Genomic DNA, 13,132 nt, shown 5'->3' with positions numbered 1-13,132 from the left:
TTACATAACTTAGAAATAAGTTTTGGAAGGTTTGGTATGGCAAAAACAAGTTTATTCGATCGCAGGGACTATTTGCGTCAAACTGCGAAACTTTACCGATTCATAAGGAAACGTACAGTCCGGAACTTGATCATAAGTTAAACATACCATATATAACCTAAACATGGCTTAGAAATAAGCTTTGATAGGTTCGGTGTGCGAAAACATGCTTATATGATCTTACAAGGACTAAAAGTGTCAAAAACGGCGTAAGTTTGCATTTCCGCGCATATCTTACGTTCTGAACACATCTGGACATCCAAAATTTTTGTACACACTAAAATATTTTTATTTTAGTGATCGGCATGCGAAAATTCCATTTGTCGCTTAATTTGGTTCGTTTTCGCGTCCGTTTGAGTTTCGTCGTAATTTAACGAACAACGCGACCGTACGACCAAACGAGCTGACATCCGAGAGTGTTCTAAGCATATTTTGAGTCCTCTAAACTTTATTGACCTTGTAGAGCCTTGAAAATGGCTTAACGGGTGTCAAAAGTGCCAAAAATGGACTCGAATGCATGCAGGGACCAAAACTATCATTTTTCAAACTGTTGCTGATCTGGGGGACTCAGGCGGGGCGCGTAAGCCTATCCCCATTTCTTACGCGGGCCGCCTAAAGTGCCCAGCGACCAGAAAGTTGGTTTTTGCAAACTGTTTGCAAATTCAGGGGCTGTTTTGGTAAATTTTTGGTGTGATGAGCAAGTTAACACCTCCCCAAGGCTTTGTACCTGCTTGTGACAATTGTATGGCCATGATTTATTGCTTGGAGGTTACATAAACAAGTGTCTTGATCCTATGAACTTCCAACAAGTGTAAATAGCATGGCCAACCTCCTCATTCCTTGCTCATTCTTCTCATTCCTTCTCTACATCTGCTATGGGAGCTCTCTAATCTGATTAAGGAGCTTTTTCTTTGTAGAAAAGATAGCAAGGACCTTTAGTGAGCCTTCTTTCATTCTTTTATTTGCTTTCCTAGTTTAGAAAGTCAAACAAGTGTTTGACTATCAGTTTGACCAGCCTTTGGTCAACGCAAAGTTCGATTGAACTTTGCAACGTGATTGTAATCACGTTGGTTATAATCCTTAGTGATTATACCCGCTGATTACCACGTTAACTAGTTGTAGTGTCGAGTCAAAGTTTCGGTCAAAATGCGTTTTAGCACGCATTTTGCAACGGAACTACTTTAGGGTATCAAAACGCTTTGTTTTGATACCAAATCAGTAGGTTAGACATGTTTTGACATGTTTAACTCGACACTATTAGTTTAGTGCTTGTTTAGGGTCGTAAGGTAAGCGGTCTAAACAACCGCTTAGCCTTTCGAACCCGACCCGTTTGGTCGATCTTTAGGATCCGACCAAGCTTAGTTAGTGATCATAGTTGCATAGGGAATAACCACTGAGGTTATACCTTATGATCACATAGGATTGGTTAGTCGTATGCTAGTTAGCTTGTATGCCCATAGGAAATGACCAAAATACCCTTTTGAAGCATAAATCCGTATTTTGACTATGTGAACATATTTTTGACATATAATCTGATTTAGTAACATATTTAGGGATAATTCGGCATGTAAGACTTGGCATAGCACATAGTTAACCATCCAAACATAGTCTTACGCAAACGACGCATTATAGTGGCTTATACTACCATAATGGGTCGAAACGGGTCAAAAGCACTTAGGTAGACTTCCGAATCAGAATGTTAGGTCTATTAAATCATGCCATATGAGTTCCAATACTCATTTGATTTATAGAACTTCATTCGATCCTAGCTCCCGATTTAGGATCCGATTGTTTAACTTAGTGATTCCATACTAGGTGCCACTTGATTTCCCAAGCTTTGTTAGGACACTGAATCAAGGATACTTGCAATCTCAAGTGAGTACATAGTCCCCTCTTTTACTGTTTTCAATTGTTTTGGGGTGAAACATATATGCCTATCTGTTATTTTCCTGATTTTAAACTATATGATTACACATGCTTAGTACATATACTTTTAATAAATTAAACGATTACCCATGGTTTAAACACTGATTTTCCAAGACTTATAAAACTAATTGTTGGATTGTACCCATTTTTATACATTCACCCAGCCGATTGGTAGTATGATATAGCGCTATAGGACTAGACACCCCATTCCTGTTGTATGGAATGTCAGAAACCAAGTTTTAACCAAATAGAAATTGCCTTCGTGGTATTTCTATTGTCTCCAAAGTGTAGTTTGATACACTAAGGTTTGATTGAATACCAAATCACACTCTTTTTGTATATGTTGATATACTACAAAAGTGTAACAACTCTCATTAAAATTAATAATTAGAATGGTAATTAGTTATTAAGGAAACCCTAATTAAGAAACCCAAGTAATTCTGCACTAACCCTAAAACTCAGGGGGGGCAAAACCCTAATAACGATTATCTTCATAACTAATTATAAAATTCGAAAAATTAAAAACCGTCGACACAGCAAGCCTACATGCACGAAGGGCTACTCTATGAAAATAGGATGATCACTCGCGTAGCGCGACGCCTAAAGGGGTACCCCCTCGCGCTACGCGACGGTGTCAAATTTTCAGTATAAATAGCAGGGGTTGGGACTTGAAATTTGGCACTTGAACGACGAAAATCGGAGTTACGTAGATCAAGTTATTACAGAAACAGTCCAACACACACACACTAACATCGAATCCTGCCGCAGAACAGGGTAATTACTCGATCGCTATTACGATTTAGTTTCAGGGATCAATATATCCAAGGAATGCCTAAGTGCCGCCCACATTGGGCTATGCTTTATCGTTTGTCGGTAATCCGATAAATGAGCCGAAGCATTATACTTTGTCGTTGTCGATAATTCGATATACGAGTTGAAGTACTATACTTTGTCGTTTGTCACTTTGATAAATGAGTTGAAGTATTGCACTTGGACATTCATTGTAAAAAAATTGATCTCGGGAAATTATCGTAACTGCTGTATTGATCACTAACTCTGTTTTGTGTGCATTATTGTGAAATTAGGTTAACAGAGATAAAATCATATTCTGTCAATACTAAATTCGCAATGTGAGTTATTCTTCTTTTATAAATTCTTGTCTCACCGTTTGTGAGTTATTAACTATTTTACAATACTCCAAATTCATTTTCCGAGATTATAATACCAGTGATTAAGTTGATGTAATCACCAAATTACAGCCAGTATGTGGGGTATTGTGCACAATATTACAGTTTAAATCATTTTAGGTGGGCGAACCTAATTTAATTGATTTACGTCATTCATTGGGGCAACCAATGGTGATATGACCACTGTCACAGATTCGGTCGAGTGACAAATACTGTGGGTAGTTGGTTGATATCAGAAACATGCGTAAAAGATCTTAACACTGTGAATAATCATAAAATGTGTCATTTTCAGTAACTAGAATAATTCACTCAGTATTTCCCCGCTGACAAAATCTTTTTAAACATGTTTCAGGTGATCTGCTGTAATTCAGGAGAAATGCAGGGGAAGCATTTCAAGCTTAAGATAGTGGCTCGATATAAAATAAAGAAATGTGTTTTATTACTAAAAACTTATTATTGTAAATTACCAGGGTTTTATCCCGAATTGTGAAATAAAAATAATCGGGAAAAGTTTTAACTTAGCCGATCCTGTGAAATAAATTTTCCGCTGCTAAACTCACAATAAACAGAATACCGCAGACTTTCTGTCCCACAGCTCTAGAAACGGGTAAAACCGGGTCGGGGGCCGTGACAGAAACAAGGTGGTATCAGAGCCACTAAGTTAAGCTAATTAAGTATTTAAATGATACTTAATTTTCCTGATTACTATTCTGTGATTATGTGTTTATGTGCTTTTAATTGATTATTTGTTAGTTACAGTATGGGTAAACAAAAGTTGCAAGATATCTATCTTAAACTAGATAGATCAATTTACGAGAAAGGAAGTTCGTCTAAAACTAAAATTTCAAGGCTCCCTACAATTCCTGAAGAAGGAATATTTGTGCAAAAAGCGAACTATGAAAATCCGCTTTCTCCTAGAAAAAGGAATATGATTATTAACAAAAGTAAGGAGCAAATCAGAGAAAGGAAAATTAAAAAGGAAACCCAGGATTTACTCGATAAATCGCCTTGGGGAGATAAACTCGATGAAAAATGGGTAAATTTATATATGCTGGCCACTGTAGCAGAACATGCAAATCTTTAAAAGATGCCCTAAAATTTGCAAGCAGTACTTCCCAATAAGTAAATAAATAAAAGTGAAATAAATTTGAGTGTATTTTCCTGTATTTTGTACAAATAGTGTGCAATAAAACTTCCATGTTATTTGTTAAACTTTGTTCCAAAGTTTTAACTTGATATTTTATGCATTTTGCATATATGCTATACAGCATGAACGAGATATCTGAAGCTTTTCAGAACCTCAATTTGTACCCAGTGAACATAGAAGTTTCTCATGAATTCACGGGATATATTGCTGATGTGGACCAACCTGTAAAACTTCCTACTCCACCAGTGACCAAACCAAAAAGGAGGCCAAAGAAAAATTATGTGTGGGGAAGCCGTATACGTAAGAGAAAGACAGTTACAAAAACCCCTAAAACTAGTAAACCTTCAGACAAAGGAAAAGCGATTGTAATCCAGGAAAACCCTAATCCGCAAGAACCAGAAACTGAAGCCAATGACGAATCCAGGCAAATGGAGGAGCAGTTCGATCAGTATTCTCAGGAAATAGCAATAGAAATAGGGCAAGGTTCTAACCCAACCCAAGTAGAAGTTGGAGAAAGTTCTAACCAAACCAAAAGAGTTACTTTTCAGGATCAGATAGATATTTTACTAGAAAAATGTGAGACTATGCAACCTGTCAGTCCGGGTATTTTTACTTACCCTATCGAAAACCCAATTCCTATGAATTTTGCACCAACCCTCACTGAACCAATAGTCCATAACCAACCTGTAGAAATGGAAGAATGGTGGACCAACGATTGGCAATTTCAAAATATTGTCAATAACGCTTACTCATTCTTTCCACAGTTCGACCCAGAACCCCTACCCAATCCACCGATGAGCAATGAGAACCTGGCTGAACTTCGCCATTTCGGTGAAGAGTTGATGGATGCAGGGAATAGAATTAGGGAAATAGGGGGACAGATTGCCTGGAAGTATGACGAGAGGGAACTTCGTTTTTAGGATGACAAGTAGGAGGACGGAAACTATCTTTGTATAATAGTAATAGTAAATAGTGAAACCAGTTGTAACATAACGAATAAAACGTTGTAAAATATCGGTGTGTATTGATGCATACTATACTGATATTAAATGCAATCGAGAAATCGATAATTTTGAGCTTTATGTGTTATAACTTGTTTAATGATTTGTATAAATTGCTAATTGCTAATTATTCATAACCAATTATCATCAGATGGAAAATAACGATAACGAACCAGTAAATGAAGTTAATCAATCGGAGCAACACCCAGAGGATCAATATATGACTAAACAAGATATTGAAAATATGGTTGCCCAGGGAATAGCCAACGCAATTCCAATGTTCGTTGCTGCTATGAAAAATCCAAACGATCCACAACATATTGTTCCTAGCAAACATACTATTGAAGATAATTTCAGTAATAGTATAAACGGGGGCAATAATCGTATCAATCATGACAATGAATCTCAGCACACCCAGCGCCCTAAAAAGCGAAAGGCTGCAACACCTGGTTGCACTTTCAAAGAATTCCTTGCTTGTAAACCCGCTGAATTTGCAGGCAATGAAGGAGCAACTGCAACGCTGCGATGGTTGGAGAAAACCGAAGCAGTTATTGCAATAAGTAAATGTGCTGAAGAAGATCAAGTCATGTATGCCTCAAACCTGTTTAAAGAAGGAGCACTAGAATGGTGGAACACAGTGCTACAGGCAAAAGGCAGACGGGTAGCTTATGCTATGACTTGGGACGAATTTAAGAATCTTGTCGAAAGAAAATTCTGTCCTGAGTATGAAAAGGAACAAATGGCAAATAAGTTCCTAAATCATCGAATGACCGGGGTAGATTGTCGCGGCTATACTTCAACATTCTTCGAGTATGCGAGAGTGGTACCTAACCTGGCTTCGCCAGAACCAGTACTCATTTCTCGATATATTTGGGGACTAATTAGCGAGATTCGCAATATCGTCAAGGCTGCGAGACCTCGTACTATTGACGATGCGGTAGAATTAGCTAATACCTTAACCGACGAACTGATCCGCACAAGAGATGAAGATAGAAAGAAAGAATTGGCTCAGAAAATTACCCAAGGAATTAAGATGGGTAATAATTTTAAGAGGAAAGGGGCAGGGCGATCTGCAACTTTGCCATTCTGCAAAGTTTGTCGTAAGAACCACTTTGGAAGGTGCAACAGAATTTGCAATTTTTGCAAAACAGCAGGACATAATGAAGAAAACTGTAAGAAGAAAACTGTAACTTGTTTTCACTGTGGAGAAACGGGACATTACAAAACCGAATGTCCTAAACTGAACAAAATCACCGATAACAAACCCAAGGCAGCTGAAGGAACTACTAAAAAGAACGTTAGAGCATTTCAGCTGACTACTCAAGAGGCAGAACTCATTCCGGATGTGATCGCCGGTACGTTTTTAGTTCACAACGTCTATGCCAAAGTATTATTTGACTCTGGTGCAAACCAAAGTTTTATTAATACTTCATTCTGTCAAGCTCTTAAGTCACCATTAACTACAGTTAGGCAGATCTTTACAGTCGAAACTGCAGATGGGAATTCAGTAGAAATCAATCAGGTTTTGCAAAAAGTAAACATAGAACTTTTAGGTCATAAATTTACTGCAAACCTATTTCCTATGAAATTAGCTGAATTCGATGTTGTGTTAGGAATGGATTGGTTAATAGCCAACCATGCGCAAATCATTTGTGATAAGAATTCTATAGAAATTCAAACACCTACAGGAGAGATAATTAAGATTTCAAGAGATAAACCTCGGAAGCCGTTAAAGTTCATATCAGTAATGAAAGTTGCTAATTATAAACGGAACCAAGGAATAGTATATATGATTTCCATAATCATTTGTACTAAGGGCAAGGAACTCAAAGAAATTCCTGTAGTTTCAGAATACCCAGATGTCTTTCCAGAAGATTTACCTGGGTTACCACCAGATAGAGAGGTAGAATTCAGGATTCATCTAATTCCAGGAACTACACCGATAGCCAAGGCACCTTATCGATTAGCTCCTACTGAAATGCTAGAATTGAAAAAGCAATTAGATGAATTACTAAGCAAAGGATTTATACAACCTAGTTCATCCCCTTGGGGTGCACCAGAGTTGTTTGTGAAAAAGAAAGATGGATCAATGAGAATGTGTATTGATTATAGAGAATTGAATAAGGTTACAATTAAGAATCGATACCCATTACCTAGGATTGATGATCTTTTCGATCAATTGCAAGGAGCTAGGTATTTCTCTAAGATAGACTTAAGGTCCGGATACCATCAATTGAAAGTACAAGAGGAAGACATACCTAAAACTGCTTTCAGAACTAGGTATGGTCATTATGAGTTTACAGTCATGCCCTTCGGATTAACCAATGCCCCAGCTGCATTCATGGACATGATGAACAGAATCTGTAAACCCTATTTGGATAAATTTGTAATCGTGTTCATTGACGATATACTCATTTATTCCAAAAGTCAAGCCGAGCATTGTCAACATTTGCATGCACTCTTAACTTTGTTAAGAAAAGAAAAGTTGTACGCTAAATTCTCAAAGTGTGAATTTTGGTTACAAGAAGTGCAATTCTTAGGCCACATGGTGAATCACGAAGGTATTCAGGTAGATCCTGCTAAGATTGAAGCAATTATCAACTGGAAGGTTCCACAAACTGCAATGGAAATTAGAAGTTTTATAGGTTTAGCCGGTTATTATAGACGATTTATTAAGGATTTTTCCAAGATAGCTGTACCATTAACTAAGCTAACCTGTAAAACCACTAAGTTTGAATGGGGACCAAAACAAGACGAAGCTTTTAAAATCTTAAAGCAGAAATTAACCAATGCGCCAATCTTAGCCTTACCAGAAGGAACGGAAGATTTTGAAATATACTGTGATGCTTCAAAATTAGGATACGGATGTGTGTTGATGCAACGCAAGAAGGTAATTGCGTATGCCTCTAGACAATTGAAAAAGCACGAAGAAAACTATACGACTCATGATTTAGAATTAGGAGCTATAATTTTTGCCCTTAAGATTTGGAGACATTATCTGTATGGAAGTAAGTTTACTGTTTATACAGATCATAAGAGTTTAAGGTATATATTCGGGCAAAAAGAGTTAAACATGAGACAAAGGAGATGGATGGAAGTCCTGAGTGATTACGACTGTGATATTCAATATCACGAAGGAAAGGCCAACGTAGTAGCAGATGCCTTAAGTGGTAAGTTCCATGAAAAGCAAAAGCGAGTCCGTGCTCTTAGAATAAATCTACAGGTAGATTTACGGGAACAAGTGAAAGAAATCCAGAAAACGGCAATCAAGGACGATGCCGAAGGAATGAAAGGTTACCTAAAAGAATTAAAACAAGGAAATGATGGAATTTGGAAATTTCACCAAAGCAGAATTTGGGTACCTAAACAAGGAAATTTAAGATCGAAAATCTTAGAAGAAGCTCATAAATCTAGGTATACTGTACACCCAGGGAATAATAAGATGTACCAAGATTTAAGAAAGAATTTCTGGTGGATAGGAATGAAAAAGGATATAGCTGAATATGTATCTAAGTGTTTAACTTGTTCACAAGTTAAAGCAGAACACCAGAAACCCTCAGGCTTACTACAACAATTAGAAATGCCGGTATGGAAATGGGAACTCATAACAATGGACTTTGTTACTAAGTTACCCAGAACCAGAAAAGGTAATGATGCAATTTGGGTAATCGTGGATCGATTAACCAAATCAGCTCATTTTCTACCAATAAAAGAAACTTTTAGCATGGAAAGGTTAGCCAAGCTATATGTGGATGAAATAGTATCCTTACATGGAGTTCCGCTCTCCATCGTATCGGATAGAGATAGTCGCTTCACTTCCCGATTTTGGACAAGTTTCCAAGAATCAATGGGAACCCGACTCAACCTAAGTACTGCATATCATCCACAGACCGACGGACAAAGTGAAAGGACAATCCAAACTCTGGAAGACATGCTTCGAGCATGTGTAATTGACTTTGGAGGTAATTGGGATAACCATTTACCATTAATTGAATTCTCCTATAACAATAGTTATCATTCAAGTATTGAAGCCGCTCCATTCGAGGCACTATATGGACGCAAATGCAGAACACCCGTATGTTGGGCAGAAATAGGAGAAAGTCAATTATCAGGTCCAGAAATCGTGCAAGAAACCACAGACAAGATAACTCAAATCAAGGGAAGATTGAAAACAGCCAGAGATCGTCAGAAGAGCTATGCCGACAATCGTCGCAAACCACTTGAATTCCAAATAGGAGACAAAGTACTACTAAAAGTATCTCCTTGGAAAGGTGTGGTAAGATTCGGTAAGAAAGGAAAACTGAGTCCCCGATATGTTGGACCATTTCCAGTGATTCAACGAATCGGACCAGTTGCTTATCGCTTACAACTACCAGAAGAACTAGCTGGAGTACATGATGTATTTCATGTATCCAACCTTAAGAAATGTTTATCAGATGAATTTCTGGTAGTACCTCTTCAAGACATAGAGGTAAATGAAAAACTGAAATTCATAGAAAAACCTTTACAAATACAAGACCGGAAGGTCAAATTCCTCAAACACAAGCGACTTGTGTTGGTAAAAGTCAAATGGAATTCCAAGAGAGGACCGGAATACACTTGGGAATTAGAGTCAGAAATGAAGCGCAAGTATCCTCATCTATTTCAGTGAATCTCGAGGACGAGATTTTTCCTAAGGTGTGGAGGATGTAACAACTCTCATTAAAATTAATAATTAGAATGGTAATTAGTTATTAAGGAAACCCTAATTAAGAAACCCAAGTAATTCTGCACTAACCCTAAAACTCAGGGGGGGCAAAACCCTAATAACGATTATCTTCATAACTAATTATAAAATTCAAAAAATTAAAAACCGTCGACACAGCAAGCCTACATGCACGAAGGGCTACTCTATGAAAATAGGATGATCACTCGCGTAGCGCGACGCCTAAAGGGGTACCCCCTCGCGCTACGCGACGGTGTCAAATTTTCAGTATAAATAGCAGGGGTTGGGACTTGAAATTTGGCACTTGAACGACGAAAATCGGAGTTACGTAGATCAAGTTATTACAGAAACAGTCCAACACACACACACTAACATCGAATCCTGCCGCAGAACAGGGTAATTACTCGATCGCTATTACGATTTAGTTTCAGGGATCAATATATACAAGGAATGCCTAAGTGCCGCCCACATTGGGCTATGCTTTATCGTTTGTCGGTAATCCGATAAATGAGCCGAAGCATTGTACTTTGTCGTTGTCGATAATTCGATATACGAGTTGAAGTACTATACTTTGTCGTTTGTCACTTTGATAAATGAGTTGAAGTATTGCACTTGGACATTCATTGTAAAAAAATTGATCTCGGGAAATTATCGTAACTGCTGTATTGATCACTAACTCTGTTTTGTGTGCATTATTGTGAAATTAGGTTAACAGAGATAAAATCATATTCTGTCAATACTAAATCCGCAATGTGAGTTATTCTTCTTTTATAAATTCTTGTCTCACCGTTTGTGAGTTATTAACTATTTTACAATACTCCAAATTCATTTTCCGAGATTATAATACCAGTGATTAAGTTGATGTAATCACCAAATTACAGCCAGTATGTGGGGTATTGTGCACAATATTACAGTTTAAATCATTTTAGGTGGGCGAACCTAATTTAATTGATTTACGTCATTCATTGGGGCAGCCAATGGTGATATGACCACTGTCACAGATTCGGTCGAGTGACAAATACTGTGGGTAGTTGGTTGATATCAGAAACATGCGTAAAAGATCTTAACACTGTGAATAATCATAAAATGTGTCATTTTCAGTAACTAGAATAATTCACTCAGTATTTCCCCGCTGACAAAATCTTTTCAAACATGTTTCAGGTGATCTGCTGTAATTCAGGAGAAATGCAGGGGAAGCATTTCAAGCTTAAGATAGTGGCTCGATATAAAATAAAGAAATGTGTTTTATTACTAAAAACTTATTATTGTAAATTACCAGGGTTTTATCCCGAATTGTGAAATAAAAATAATCGGGAAAAGTTTTAACTTAGCCGATCCTGTGAAATAAATTTTCCGCTGCTAAACTCACAATAAACAGAATACCGCAGACTTTCTGTCCCGCAGCTCCAGAAACGGGTAAAACCGGGTCGGGGGCCGTGACAAAAAGTACAGTTTGATGTACTCTCAAATGTGATCTACCAAAGTATATTTTGATATACTATGTACAAAATCCAACATGTGTTTTAACATACTACTTTGTTATTTACCAAAGCATAGTTTGATATGCTACTGTTTACCAAAGTATAGTTTGATATACTACCAACTTCGTTATTATAAACTAAAGTATATTTTGATATACTATCCAAAGCATAGTTTGATATGCTACTGTTTACCAATGTATAGTTTGATATACTACCGACTTTGTTATTTCATAAACCAAAGTATAATTAGATATACTACCAAAGCATAGTTGATATGCTATTTTTAAACTAAAGCATAATTGATATGCTTATTTCAAAACCAAAGTATAATTTGATATACTTCCAATACTTTTATCCTTAAACTAAAGTATACTTGAGATATACTACCAAATCTATTATTTTAATTACTAAAGTGTATTTTGATATACTACCTATTAACTATTTCAAAACTAAAGTATACTTTGTTATACTATTTATACAAACTTTCCAAAACCAAAGTATATTTTGTCTATACTATAAACCCTTTTCCAAAACGACACGTTTTCAGAAACAAAACTTTTTACATTGGATTCATGGCTATTTTAAAAACATAAAACTTTTTCCTCCATTATCCAAAGCCATGAATCTAATACATAAAATCCTATGTTACTCACAGGCATTTTTATGCTGATGTACCTATTTTCATATATGTTTCAGGTACTGCTATGAGATGATTGTTGATGCATGCTACACATAGGACGGACTTGTGCCTTAGCGACTTTAAAACTGAGAAACAATTATTTGTATTTATCTGAATTGTACCAAAACATTGATTTCAATAATTCAATAAAACAAAACTATTGATCCATGGTTGTGAAACAATGATTCTGTTACAACACTCCCCGACGTTTCCGCCACGATTTATTGTTTTACGTGGTCGGGGTGTGACAGAAAAGTTGATATCAGAGCCAATGGTTATAGGGAATTAGGTTATTAGTAATGCTTTAACCTAGACTATAACCTTCCTAGGACCCTAACACAAGTTATCTTGTGTTTAGTCTTAAAACCATACACTTCACCTATCCTTAGGTGATTAACAAAAACAAAACACAATTCATTCTCTCGAGTCAAAATCTTTCAAAACCTCACAAGAAGTCATCTATCCTTAGATGATTTGTTTTTAGGCTTTTAAGCCTTTGGTGTTTTCAAAATCTCATCAAAGTTTGGGTCTAAATAATGTGAACACGTGCAAACTGGAAGGGTGAATGCCTGTACCCTGAGTTTTCTGTCTAAGGCTAGAGTGTTCGTACAAATCCGCAGTATCGGACCAGTCACTCTTACCTGGGAACTCTTGGGGTGAGTGTTCACTTATAGGCGAGCATGTCTTCAGTGATACATTATATTGACCTATTTACTTTGATTTGTCACAGTGTCGTTTGTTTGTTTTAAGTAACGAACAAATGGTCACAATCCTTATGCCTTGTTGATATTCTTAACATCCAGTTTTGAATATCCAATGACATCTCACTCGTTTTTCCTCGTGTTTCCTTGCTCTTTTAGAATATGCCTCCTCGACGTGATCAAGCTCAGGATGCCGCTTTGGCAGCCTTAATCACTCAGCAAATCATTGTTGTACTCCCGAACCTTATCACCCAGATAAATCAGGT

This window comes from Helianthus annuus, chromosome 17 (assembly GCF_002127325.2).
Source record: "Helianthus annuus cultivar XRQ/B chromosome 17, HanXRQr2.0-SUNRISE, whole genome shotgun sequence".
Classification (NCBI taxonomy): domain Eukaryota; kingdom Viridiplantae; phylum Streptophyta; class Magnoliopsida; order Asterales; family Asteraceae; genus Helianthus; species Helianthus annuus.
The sequence above is the reverse complement of the archived record's forward strand: the minus strand, read 5'-3'. Positions refer to the sequence as shown.